The sequence below is a fragment of the Toxotes jaculatrix genome, chromosome 19, assembly GCF_017976425.1.
Source record: "Toxotes jaculatrix isolate fToxJac2 chromosome 19, fToxJac2.pri, whole genome shotgun sequence".
NCBI lineage: Eukaryota > Metazoa > Chordata > Actinopteri > Toxotidae > Toxotes > Toxotes jaculatrix.
Window position 1 is genome coordinate 16,900,787 of NC_054412.1, and position 13,891 is coordinate 16,914,677.

Below are 13,891 nucleotides of genomic sequence, written 5' to 3' on the forward strand. Positions count from 1 at the left end.
TCTCAGAACTTATTTTATTCTTTTTTATTTCCTTTTTTATTTTATTATTTTTAAAATGAAGGTATCCACACTGCCAAAAGTGCACAAAACACACAAACAGTGTGTGCACCTCTGCCACTAAGTTGCACTGACAAGTTGGGACATAAACATAATCCACACACGCTCCTGAACTTTTGCCCATGAAGTCAAACCATTGTCTTGTTTTTTTTTTATTTTTTATTTTATCATTTATTTAGTTTTCTTGCTGTTGTGTACCTCTACAGTACCCAGGGACCTGAACTCATACCCATACTGCATAGCAGCTGGCTGTGAGCTCCTTCATGGGTCAGGTCAGGTCACGGGTCTTCCACAGGTACAGGTTAGGTCTGGATCTGATGTCTGTGCGTGCAGGGCAGGTACAGGTTTGCAAAACTGGCGGACAAAGCTGTAACTTTAGGAGTAATGACATCAGTTTTGATCATTACAATAGGCCACAAAAAGACAGTTGTTGTAGCAGGGAGTCGTTAGTGCTCAGATTTCCCCGAAGGGCCTCAGAATCCTAACTTGCTGACAGTAAAAATAAAGGTTGAAATAATTGTGCCCAGGCTTGGTGAACATCCTGCCATAAGTAAGTTGATATTACAGGAATAAGTCCTTTCTCATTAGCGTAACTAGAGAAGGAATGACACAATCCTCAGCACTTGCAGTTTTATTTTAACTTGGATCCCAGTGTCAGCACCACCAGAGATTATTACAAGGCACAGTTGTGTCTCTCCCTGTCTCTCTGTTTGCCATCACACTGTAACGTCTGACAATTAAGATCTAATCTTTTCCACTGGCTCTCACAGCTAGTATGCCAGCCCACCGCTGATCAAGATAAGCAACAATCACTTTGATTCCTGAATTAGAGCGTAAAAACTGCCATCTCAATCTACTCACATTACCATGTACACTGCAACAATCTTTTATTCAACTGATATTATACTTGGCACCAGCTTCAGGTTGACGTGGAGAGTAAAATAAAAAAAAAGCAGGCCAGGAAGAAAAAGCATTCCTTCCCTCTGCTTTTGGAATGTTTCAGTGTTTTTTAGCCCAGCCTCAGCTTTTGTTCTGGGCTTTGCCTTTTCAATAATAAATAATGCATCTGGTTCATTAGTCTGTTCACTCTGAGGTGGACCGGGAAACTCTGTTTCACCCCCAGGTCATAAATCAAGTAGAAAAAGCTGTCAGGAATAGGAACTCCGAGTCACAACATGAATTCGCTGGCTCAGGATTGCCAACTGTCACATCCTATAGCCTTTTCTGGTGCCCAAACGTCCTCACAGGCCCACCGCTCTCCACTAATGATCAAACCCATGACAAATATGTGTGTGAGATATTTGGCAAACAGGAGCTGTGTTTGATTTAGCTGGCTTTGAAAAGCTGCATTTCAACCTCCGACAGAATGGCAAGTTCAGTTCTGGCAAGGAAACATCAAAGTTTTCCAGTGACGTGCTCGCTAATGATGACGGGAAATGGACCAGTGAGGGGGCAGCTGAACACAAACGCTCCTCCTCCTATTAGCTGTTTATTCCTCTGATTATTAACAGCACATTATGACCTATATCATGCACCCCCCACGCTACGACACTCCACTTCCTGTGGATACACAGAATTGTCGCCCCGTGATTTTGGTTTGGTTTTCCCCCTTTTTGTCTCCAGCTCTCCATCTGGTTCCTGCAGCCACTCGGCCACATCGCTGCACCGTCTCTACTTTATATTAGGACCAATGGGATGATGCCACTCTTTCCACGGGCAAAACCAAGCTGTGCTTTCACTCTGGCTCAGTGTTGGCCAGCTTCCCCTGTGTGAGTGTTTATTGCATGTCTGTATGTGTATGTATAATAAGTATTATTTTGGGAAGTTGGCTTTTTCTTTTTTTTTTTTTAAATCACTCTATCATTTCAGATCAAAATAAATTTTGTTAATTTGAGTTACTTGCCCAATGCATGGGTAGAGCAGGGCAGACATCCAGCAGCCAATGCATCATACAGCATGTATTTCATTTAATAAAGCCTTTGTATGTAGTCCATTCATTTAGTGAGAGTGACTCTGGGCCCAAGCTCATTCAGTGTGTGGTTGGGGTGATGATCAACTGACTCCGTGATGGGATCTTACTGCAATAAATAATTTCTGAGAAAATCATAACAGCACAGCTCACATGACTGTCAGGAAAGAAAAAAAAACCCTAAATAGATGTGTGTACAGCAGTGTGTGCTTCCCTTTGTGTATTTGTGTCATTGTGTGTGAGCTGCCTGCTGTTTCTCTGGGTCCGTTTGGGTGGCAGCAGCCCAGGGAGTTTTGCTCTCATTAGGAGTGCCACGGGCCAACTCAGCGTTACTCCATCCATGACAAAAAATTCAACATGAGAAATGGCGAGTGTGCGCCCCGCAGCCTGAGCACAGCGTAGGGTTAGAAGCACAAAAATGGGAGCTTTGTGTTTGACCAAGTAAACGTTTCCCGAACTGCTTTCCATAATCTACCACGCATTATTATCCTGACAGGCTGCCTATTATTGACAGAGTAAATATTAGCATTGCTGCTGCTATTACTGTTCTTAAAGGACCTGTTCTGAACCAATTGCAGGAATTTGTGCAGTATCAAGGCTTCAGTATGCTTGGAACAAACAACGATTGTTCACCATGACATACACCTGTTCCAACTGGCCACATTCATGGGCGAGGCAAAAATGCTGCCAGATAGGTTCATGCTTCATCCCTGGTCTCTCCAAAAACTCGGCGTGTTTTCCATACTCTCGTTGTCCTTGCGCAATGACTCTCACAAATGAGGTTCACAGCGTACACTCAAAAGCATTCCTGCAGCTGCGCTCAGTTGTCCACATGAAAAGGAAAAGCCAAAAGAAAAGGTGTTTGAGAGAGAAGCAAACTGCTGTCTTCTCCACACACCTGTCACTGGATGTCTCTTGCAAACCCCAAAGACCTCATGCTCAAGTACAATGCTAAATATCAGGAGGAGGAGGACGCCTTTAAGGTGAAATGATGTCACAGTTCATGTAAGTAGTTCATTTATAGTGTGTCTTTTTGAGGACAAAACAAACACACATGCAAACTACCCTGCAGTTAGGTGCAACTCAGAGAGCAGGGGGAAGACAGAGAGACAGAAAAGGAGTTACAAGAGCAGTGTGGGGACTCTTCAGAGACACAGTGCAGCATGTCAACATTTTGTTCAAACGTGTGGGACTCGTGTTCATTATCTCCCTTCACACTTCCTGTTTAGAAGGTACATTAATAATTTGTGTTAACAATGGCACAGACATCTGCTTCTCATACCCTCTGAAACAGTGTGGAAAGAATAGAAAAGGAGGTCAAGGTATCCGCTGTAGTCCGGTTTGATGCTCAATTCCTGAGTTACCTGAAAAAAAAAGAGACTTGCATGAAGAGCTGGAGAGAATTTGATCCAAGCCAAGCCCATCTGTTACATCCATGAATTATGGAGCAGACAAGTAGTGAGGGAGAAGTGATCACTGACTAATCAGCCTGCTGATTGGATAAGGTTTTGAGAGTGTAGACAGTACGAGTCTGTATGCATATGCACGTTCATCGCTGTGCAAATGTCTGGAAACACTACAACTCCTGGGCAAACAAACGCGCACGGACAGGGGCCGTCATATGATCGGCTCGCCCGTGCAGCTGCCTGCCGTCGCCGGCATGACCTTGTGTGCCGGCGGACGGCAGGGAAAACAGAATTTGTCAAATAAGAGCTGCTGCTGATGAGGAAAAACACAGATCCATATCCCACACATCTGCCAGCCAATCAGAAAACAGGCCTGCCCTGGGAACAAAGACAGCAACAGAGCAGCGAGGCAGGGTTGAACACGCGTGTGCACACACAAACAGCAGAGAACAGAGCAGTCCAGGGGCGAATGCACGCCCACGCTCACTCCCCGGCTGAGGCAGGCGGGGTGTCAGGTTGCGTCTGGCTGGCGTGTGTGCACATATGTGTGTGTGTGTGTGTGTGTTTTCCTCTGGCTGGCTCTCAGCTTTCACCCTGCTCAGCCCACTCGCCATGTGTTCATCTGAGTGTGTGTCTGTACATACATGTGTGTGTGTGAGCCCCCAGCAGGTCAGGTTCCGTTCTTACCATAAGACACAGAATGCAACGACAAATAAGAGTCTGATTAGTTCCTTCCTTCCTCAACAGCACAAAGCTCAGCCTAATCCCTGAGCAAACACACCGTCTAAGGGGGGGGGTGAAGGGAGGAGAGAGTCCAACCTGTGGAGTGCTCGTCTTTAGGAGAGATGGGAGATGAAGACAAGCGAGGGGTGGAGGGATTGATGGAAGAAAAGGGAGGGAGGGGATGGTGGAGCGGATTGAGAAGGAGGGATCGATGAAGTGAAGGTAGGAGGAGGGGGGTGATGAGGAAGGAAAGACGAGTTTTGGAGAGCGGGAGGAGGAAATCAGAACAATGCACGAAGGAGGAGAGAAGACGGAGGGATGAAAAGCAGGGGATTAAACATGCAGGAGCTCAGGTGAAATGGTATCGCTCCTGCCGACCTGTGCTGAGGCTCAAAACCTGACAGGAAATGAAACAGGACTGAGGCTTGATGAATGTGAACCCCTGTTTGCCAAGGCTAATACTCTCTGTTCAAACACCCAGTGGAATGTGGGGTGTGTGTCTTCATGTGTGCAGAAGTGTTTTAGGTGTCCATGCATGTCTGCAGGCAAACAGAAAAGAAACTGGCCCCCGTGACGTCTGTTTCCAACCACGTAATCCATCCCTGACGGCCTGCATGAATTCACTGCAGTAATCTGGTTGTTGTTTTATGAATGAACCTGCAGTCCATATGTTCAGTCATTTTTTTTTTTTTTTTTGCAGTAGCACAGAAAGTCATGGCACTCTTACTTTCAAGTGGAGCAGATCAGGGCCCTCACTCACAGCAGCATTTCACAGCAGCAAGTACGCCCTGACATGTTGACTGCAGAGGTCGACAAACCGTTTTGAAAATGACTCTCTCAAGGCTTAAGCACTTCTGAGCGCGGAGCGAGGAAAATCTCACGCAATTAGTGGAGAAAAATGAAATCAAATGAAATCAGTCAAATCCAACATCTTGTTTTTTCTTTTTCTTTGGGTATAAGCGAGGTTAAAGTGAAAGTTTTTACATGTTTTGTAGAAAACTGAAACCATCCCAGTAAAAACTGGTGGAGTCGATGTTGTTTTCAGTCTAATCACTGCAGAGGATTAGTTGCAATGCTGAATGCCATAGTGTCTTTTTGATGCTGTTTTCCAGGGGGTGTCAAAGTTTTCAGAAATCTTCAGAGACGGGGAATTTAAAGTGGTGTTAAACCAGATTCTCTGCATGAAAAGCAGTTCAGCTGAGCTACATCTCAGCCTGTATGAACAGTTCTTTGCTCTGGAAGAACTTTGTAAAGTCTGAGAAAATAACGGTAATGGTTTCACTTTAATTTGGATTACAGGCTACAGATGTTTAGTAGAAAGTGTTTTAAATAAGGGATGTAGAGTTTGAAAGATATGGCCGTTTGGAGGAACTAACAAGTGTAGGATTCAGCGTTGTCAGATCTGAACCAATACTACAAACTAAAAGTCAATATAACTCAGCTTCTCTTGCATCGATTTTTACCATTCATTGTTTTCATCTGTGTCTTGTAGATCCCCTCAGCTTTATGTAAGTGCTGTATTAAATCAGGGGAGTATCAGGGAGAATCATCCAGGACTATGCATCATTGCAGTGGTACTTTGATGCACATTTGATGTCAATTAACTGCTTTATATAATTTATGGTTTACGAATTTTGGTGTGTTTTTAATTCTTATTTCTCTGTGAAAACCATGTCATTAATTTGAGATATAAAGTGCACTTTGTGGTTTTTGTGGGCCCCCAGGCAGCTCTTACTTTCTTAAGTTACCTGTCTTCCTGTCTTTTTATGTCTTTGCCGGCCATTAAAAAAAGAATTATAATCTTGAACAGCGTCGCACTGCTCTTGAATGTGTCCTCTGAGTTTTCACGTGTTTGTATGTGTCCACTAGCACATGCCACAAGTGTGTCTGTGTTTATGTGCTCACACGTGCGTGTGTGTGTGGTAGGCAGCAGTCGTTAGCAGAGGAAATGAATAGTTGCCACCATCGTTCATAGTTCCCTAATGAGGCAGCTGGGCCCTTGCTTCTCTTCATGTCTCCTTGTTTTATACGTTCTGTGTGGCCAGGTCTCCTTCTCATCTCATGTCCTAAGAACACCCAGGGGCCTCATTACCCTACCACCATTGTTTATTTGGAGGGAAGAAGAAAAGGGGAGAAGCAAGATGAAAGGAAGGTCTGTGATCGACTCTTTTCCTGTCGCACAACCTTTCGCAAGGCCAGGTTTGCTCTTGGCGTCTGCATTCAAAAACACACTGCACAGTGTTAGAGGGCGTGTGTGTGTGTGTGTGTGCGTGTGCGTGTGTGAGTGTGTGTGTGTCCGAGGCTGCAAACTTTTGATGGAATTCACTTGATCAGCGCCAGATTGTTTCTGGGTGTCATCTAATCCTGTCTGAGGGTTATTGTTTTGCTATTTTGGGGAGACCCAGGTCCGTTCCCCTGTGAAGTCTTCAGAGCACACTTTGAAGAAAGATGATGTCACGGCTTGAACCACAACCCTCATAAGTTGTAATTAAAAATGAACTGCCTCTGATCACATTACAGGATTATATTGTTACACAGGAACATAGCTCAACGCCTGACACAGAGGATGGTGGTGGGGGGGGGGGGGGGGGGGGGGGGGGGGCGTTAGAAGGAAGGAAGAGAGTTTTAGAGCAAAGGGGATAGTTCAATAGTGAGAGGGTTTTTGTTTATTTGTTTGTTTGCCAGTTAAATGTTAAAATAAAAATTCCCCTTGACCAAATGTCAATAATGTTCAGTAGCTTTCAGTTCAGGGCATTTTTGTTGTTTAGTGTTTGTCCTGTTTCCCTGAACTGCAAGCCAAGTGCTCTGGTACCTTTATGGTTACAAAGTCCTGAAAATCTTTCAGTATTAGTGGATTCCTTTATATACTTGAACATTTCACTAAAGCTCAACAACTGCACTGCAAGAAATTAATTATAGCTGTGACAGAAGCTTCAAAAGATCATACAGCAACACGACAATGAGATGGGCGTGACAGTCGAAAGAATATTTTGGGGAAAAAAAACCCAGCTAGCCAGCTAATTCATGCATTCTGGAAGACATTTTGGTATCTACATGTTTTAAATACAATATTTAACTTATAAAAATATATAAATCGCACAATTCACAAACTTCTGAGGGTAGTATCTGTCTCCTGAGATTTTAAATACTCCTCTATGTTCAGCAGCCAGTCGCTAACTTTGTATATCTGTGGGTTTATGGGAGCTTTTGCACTACAGCTGTCTCTATGTCTGATGATGAGAGCCGTAAGAGTGACCCAAAACAGCAACACTGCTCGCCGTAAAACCAAAACATTTAACTAACAGACGCTAAAACACTCAGTAGAGCTGGTGCCACAATGACGGAGCCCTCATTCTTCACAGTGTTATTAGTGCAGATTTCAATACGAATTTTTCAAAGCCCTTTGTGGCAAAAGTAGTAAATAGCTGAGGCAGAAGTCAGCAATAACTCCAGTAATACGCTCAATATGACAAACTGATGATATCTGGCAATATAATAGTATCCAAGGCTGGATTCTCTTCCCTCATTTCATTTTCTAAACTCTTTGTAATAGATTGTTATTCATGGCTCTGCTGACAAGTTGTGACAAAGGTTTAAAAGGAGCTTTTAGAGGAGAAGTGGTGTGGTGGAAATTAACGGCATTGTCAGATGAAATAGCAGGCATATTGTCCGCCGTCACTGTTCAGAGGTCACCTTGGAAAAGCAGAGGGACTGATTATAATGATCACCTTTAATAAGCAGCTGAAAAGAGCTGACAGGACTGGTTCATGTTTGCCAAGAGACGAGAAATCAAGTGAAGTTATTCAGCGTGTTTTTGCTGTGGTGTAATGCATTGTGTGAAGTGTATTAAATGCAACAAACCCACAGGACACAACATTCACAAAGCTGGAAGCGACAATGCTGACCAAAGTGGCATTATTAGAGTCGGATATCGATTTTCATGAATCTTTTCTCTGTTTTTTTCTCAGATAAAAGCCTCACACGTCTCTCGGAATATAGTAACGTATGAGTCAACTGAGTTTAATAAGGAGATTAGCATTTCAATAGCTTTACACACACACACACACACAGGGCCAAGGTTATTGAAAATATCACATTGCCGCAATCACTTCAGGTATTGATTTGATCAATTTAAGGAATCAAGACTATTTTTAAAACTTTAAACTGCTTCACAGTGTCACCATGAGAACACTTTCAAAATACCAAAGAAGCATTTCTTTAAAAAAATGTGTGTGATTGCTTCGTGCATTGCTGCTGATATTGGATGATTTTTTTGGATGACTTCATAGTTATATGAAAATGTATTGATCTTAATGTATTAGGTGAATTATAGATGCAGTGGGAGTGAACGTAGGCTTTAAAACACTGCACTGGACTGTGATGCATTACATGGGTTTAGTCACAGTTAATCAACCTACTGTGATGAATATCATAAAATATGGAATAGAGTTTGTTCTGTATACAGGTGCAAGGTGAGTAAATGGGCCTTCACAGACTTCAATGCAATATATAATTCATAAAAAGAAATGCATTTCATCAGTGTGCAGCAGTGGAGGACTTTTTTAAAAAATATCACAGAAGCTTGTGTACAAGTGCTGGCCATGAAATACAGTGGGATTTAATAGGCCTCCATATACTCACATAATGCAACAGAGAATTTTGATTTTTATAAAGATGATCTGTCTGAACATTTTGAAATACAGTGTGCAGTGTGTACTGTACAAATAGGTAAATAAAATGGATATCTGTAGGGACTGTGTTTATAATGCATCCAGGAAACAGGAAGAAATGGGAGAAAAAATGTTTTCAAAAAATGATGCTTTGAAGAAACAGATCACTAAATATAAAATGAATTCTAATTCTATAAAAAAGCTGAAAGCCACATAAGATATTGCACAATTTAATATGAACGGTATAAACGATTCTTAAGCTACAAGTGAGAATGAGGAACAATAATAAAGGTAGAATACAAGACAATGCACGTGATTGCTGAAGCACAGCAGTCGTGCCTCAGGTCACCTGGTTTAGCGCTTCGCTCAACAACAATTCAACATGGTGGTTCCACCCACATTTAGTCAAAGCAATTCTCACAAAGCCATGCAAAAGATAAATGTGAATATGCAAACTGTAACCATAGTGCTCTTTTTTTCGCACACACTGTAAAATGTGGACTACTTAAGACAAAGGTTCATTTTTTTGTTTGTTTGCTTACTATCAGCTAGCAGCAGCCAAAGGAAAAGAGCCGTGAAGTCAGCTGTCCACCTCACCATGATCTCTCCATGCCCTCCTCTGAAATCCAATGAGACAGCTAGAAGCATGTTGTGTGTTGTCACAATCTACTCCTCTTCCCTCTTTGTCCTTTTCCTCCATCTGATATTCTGTGAATGATTCCTTTGCTTTAGTGGCTGACTGTTTTCTGCTGTGTTTGGCAGGGGGGCTTGTGGACTCCCAAGGCTGTGTTTTTGTTTTGTGTGTGTGTGTAGGTGTTGTGCACATGTATCTGCACCCATGTCCGTATAATGACAGCGAGTGCTGGGTAGTAAAACCGCTGCCTGTAAATCAAGCAGAGTGCCAGGTGACTGGCGGTGCCACGCTCCTGATTTAAAGCTGTGACATGATTCAGATGACGTGTTGTTTGGAATGTCACACAGTGTTAGAGAGCTGCTTTCCAGTGGTCAGACTGAGGGTGGTGTGTCTGACCGGTTTTGTGCATTTCCAAAACCAACACTCCAAAAGTCTACGCACAACTTTTTCAATTGGTTGTCCATGTGTGTTTAGGTGCGAAAAAGAGCCTTGGTTTCAAATGGCCTGCAAAGTTTATTTAAAACATCTTCTGTCTTTGTGCTCAGCACTCAGCTGCTCACCAGGAATAGATTCCAGGAAAAGTGTCTGCGTGTACCAGCATCTGAAAGCTCCTGAAAAACAAAGGATTTGCTTTCATGCAGAGTTTTGTTCCACTCCTACATTCCTGGTCTTAGTGTTCATCTAACAGTTTAAAAGACTCAGTCTCCAGTGTTTTTCTTCAGCCATATTCACATCCTCAAACATAGCACAGGTCGCCTCTAGCTAAAAGCTCTTTTCACTAGATTTTGTAAATCATCTGATCCATAACAAAGAAAGTGGGAAGTATTTACATTTAAAGTATAAAACTTAGGAGCATTCATTACACAGACGTGCCACTTTCAGGTTGTTACACTACTGTATTTTATTTATCACAATTATTATTATTAGTAGTAGTATTAGTAGTATTTGTAGTAGTAATAGTATTAGTAGTACTGAATGATTTCAAAGGAATGGAATTAGTTGCACAACCGAGCAGAGAAGAAAAAACAAGTCAAGTCTCCATCTCTTAGGTGAGTAGTAAGACCAGGAGGTTTATAACAGACCGCCAAATTCCAATTACACAGGTGCTTCATATTTTTATGTGCAGCTCCACTTCATAACCCCTCCCACCTCCGTAACACACAGCCTTACATGTTTTTGTGAAGCCTTGGTCCTTGTCCCTCTCAGGCTCAACACGATCACTGAGGCACATGAAAACACATATTTCCTCATTCTCATGCTTTATTCAGACAGATTAAAGCCTGACACTGGCCTGAAAATCCCGGTGCCACCTCTCTGAGACCAACAAATATCTGTTCAAATCTTCTCCATACCAGAGGCCAGAAGGCCCACCAGGTCCTCAACCAATCCCAGGCAGGAAAAGAAGGAAATTTAGCCCAGCCTGACTCTGCTCATCAGCTCCTGTCAGGTCCTGTCAGATTCGCGAGTAAATGTCAAGCTCCAGCCCGGATGGCTGCTGAATATTTTTTGTGAATGTTTCTGGGGGGATTCAGGGAAGTGTGCTGTCCTGCTGGAGGGGCTGAGCATGGAAACATGTTTTCTTTCTCTCACTGTGCTACTTCGTATTGGGAGGAGGATGGAAGCAATTACCAGCGCCAGCAGCTGAGAGAGGGCCAAGCCTCTGCACATCAATCAGCATTACTCCACCGCCACTGTTCATGTGTGAGGCAGAGCATGTGAAAGAGCACCCCCGGGTGGTCGCGTTCTTCACGACACCCAGCCAGTTAGAATACCATCACAACTGCAATCTGCTCAAGGGTCTTAAATCTGAATGGAGTCCCCCCCCTTTTTTTTCCTCTAAATTAATTTTCACCACCTAATTGCTATGTTCATTACCAGGGTACAATAATGTCAAAAAACCACTGTCCTGATTTAATTTCCATGGCTGAATGTGAAATGAGTTGGAAAAAGAGGCAAAGCCCTGCGTGTGCTGCTTGTCATTTGGTTCATGTTGAACTGCAAAGCAGCGGCAATTTAGGTTAATGTGGAATGAGGAGGAGGGGAGAGGTTACAAAAAACCAGGGGTAATTTGGTGTGGCAAATTGATGAGTCATCTTTTGTTCGGAGTCTTTGATTGACAAAAGAGCCGGGCGGCATTAGCGTTAGAGGAGCTGGAAATGGTCTTGGCGTAAATTTGTCATTCTGTCACTCTTTTTTTTTTTTTTTTTTCTGTTCACATGGCGACACACTCCCTCTCTCTCTCAGACTTTATGTCTCTCCCTCTGTTGTGTAGTCCGCATGTGTTTAGGATAATTACAGTTTTACTAAGCCTGAGTGTATCAACTGTGACATTTCCACTGTTGGCGTAGCAACATTAGTGGTGCTCTCCCATTATGTCCGCATTAGGGACATCACACATTAGCCAAACTCTCTTCTGGCTGCACTTAACAAAGAGGAAAGGGGAGTTTGGGTGCAAAAAAAAAGAAAAAAAGAAAAACATGACAAATGCTTTCTAAATTTCATATTATCTCCTCTGAATTCTGCATTGGCTCTTCATTTAATGTCCCTAAAATTGCACAGCCGAAAGGTGAGTGGGAACAATCATCCTCCCCTGATTAGTTCTCTGCTCTTGGAGCGCAGTTACCCGAGCTCCATCACCTCATGCATACTAAACTGATGAAAAAGCACAACAGCCAAATGTTTATGCTTTGTGTCTCTAAGGTAGAATGAGTTAAAATAAAACCCTGTTTGTTGTGCGTTTTGTCTACGGAGGATTGGAGCGAGGCGAGGGTGTGTTGTGCATCATATTCAGGTCGTACTTCAAGGCCAAATTGGAGCGAGATGAAAGGGAGAGACAGGGCGCTCTGTCCTGTGACGAATGATTGTTAGATATAACTCAGCCCTAGAGGTAAACAAACAAGGCTGATTTTCCATGGGGTAAAAGGATTTGAGGGTCTGGATGTGTTATCCATGATGAGAGACAGCAAAGTGTCGCACACATCAAGGCCAGTGCTCTCTGAACTGTGCGGGATCATGGACATTTATAAAACTCCTGATGTAGCTATTGATTGTGAGTTATTGTGTTATTAACTGTCACTGAACGCTGATATGACACTGGAAAAATATTTCCACCTTTCAGCCTCTGCACTTCCGGGATGAGGACATCCATTTCTCCTTGCTATGGCAGAGCCAGGCTCCTCATCCATTACACAACTGTCAGTGCCCTGTAGAGAGGAGCACACGGCTTTTAAAGGCAATGAGACGAGCTGATGTGATTGGCCGTGACTGGCGCCAACCCACGCCGCACCTACTGATAATTTATTCCTCCTTATTCAACCTCTTTTACAACTGTGCACACTTGGCACCAGGAGCGGTGCCATACACTCACTGGCTCTGTGTGATTTAAAAAAAAAATACTGAACGTGACATAATGTACAGCATCATGTATGACGGCACACTAATAATTACATCACTGATAATCCAGGGAGGAATCAGGATTTGGAGCCGCTTCTCTGGAATTTATGAGTCTGACACTGCCCTTCATAACACCCAGAGAGGTAATAAACTCAAAATAAGGGTCAGTGAATCCTTCAGAGGAAAGAAAGTTAAGCTTAAATTACTTAAAGCAGGACTTCAGAGTTATTTACACATGCTGCATAAAGGCTTGCCTTTTAAACAGGCTTTACACGTCTAAACACGACCCGGAGCATATTTTTCACGAGGTGAATCTTACATTTTACATAACCGTAATTGTGTGTTGGGCCCTGCCAAAACGCAAGTGACCTACAATCAATACTGTGCCTGAACACATCCTGTGTAATCCTGTGATGTCGCTGTTTTACGACACATTCAACAGCAAAACTGAAATTATGAAGACGCGTTGTACTTTTTCTCATGGTTGCAGTGTGTAGTGTTAGGCAGTAGAAAAAATGTGAAATGAAGAAAGTACATTTGATTTTAAAATAGCAGGTGATCAGCTGGTTAATCAGCCCTGTCCAATGGCATCATTTTAACAAAGCCTAGTGCCTCATGTCTTAGATATACTGTGAATGTCACAGTGGTCAGATTGACCCGTTAGAGTGCCCTGAGGAAAGACACGAACAAATAGGCCCCTATTAGCACTCTGCAACCTACACAGTTCTTCTGTGCTACCTGACCTCAGGTTTGCTCTGTGGTCCTTTCATTAATCACAAATCAATTTAGCAATATGAAAAGACATAATGGAGGTCTTGATTTTGTCAGAGGGCCATGAGATCAGGTAATAAAACGAGATCCATTTTAAGGTCCTTATCATGTTAAAATTGTGCTTTAATGATGCTCTGAGATTTTTTTTTTTTTTGGCCAGTCAGAACTGATTTCTTCCTCTGAGATACTTGATAAACACAGGCCCAGGACTGTGAAACTCCAGAGCTGCTACTAAAAGCTGCATTATACCATCACTCAGTGGTTCTGT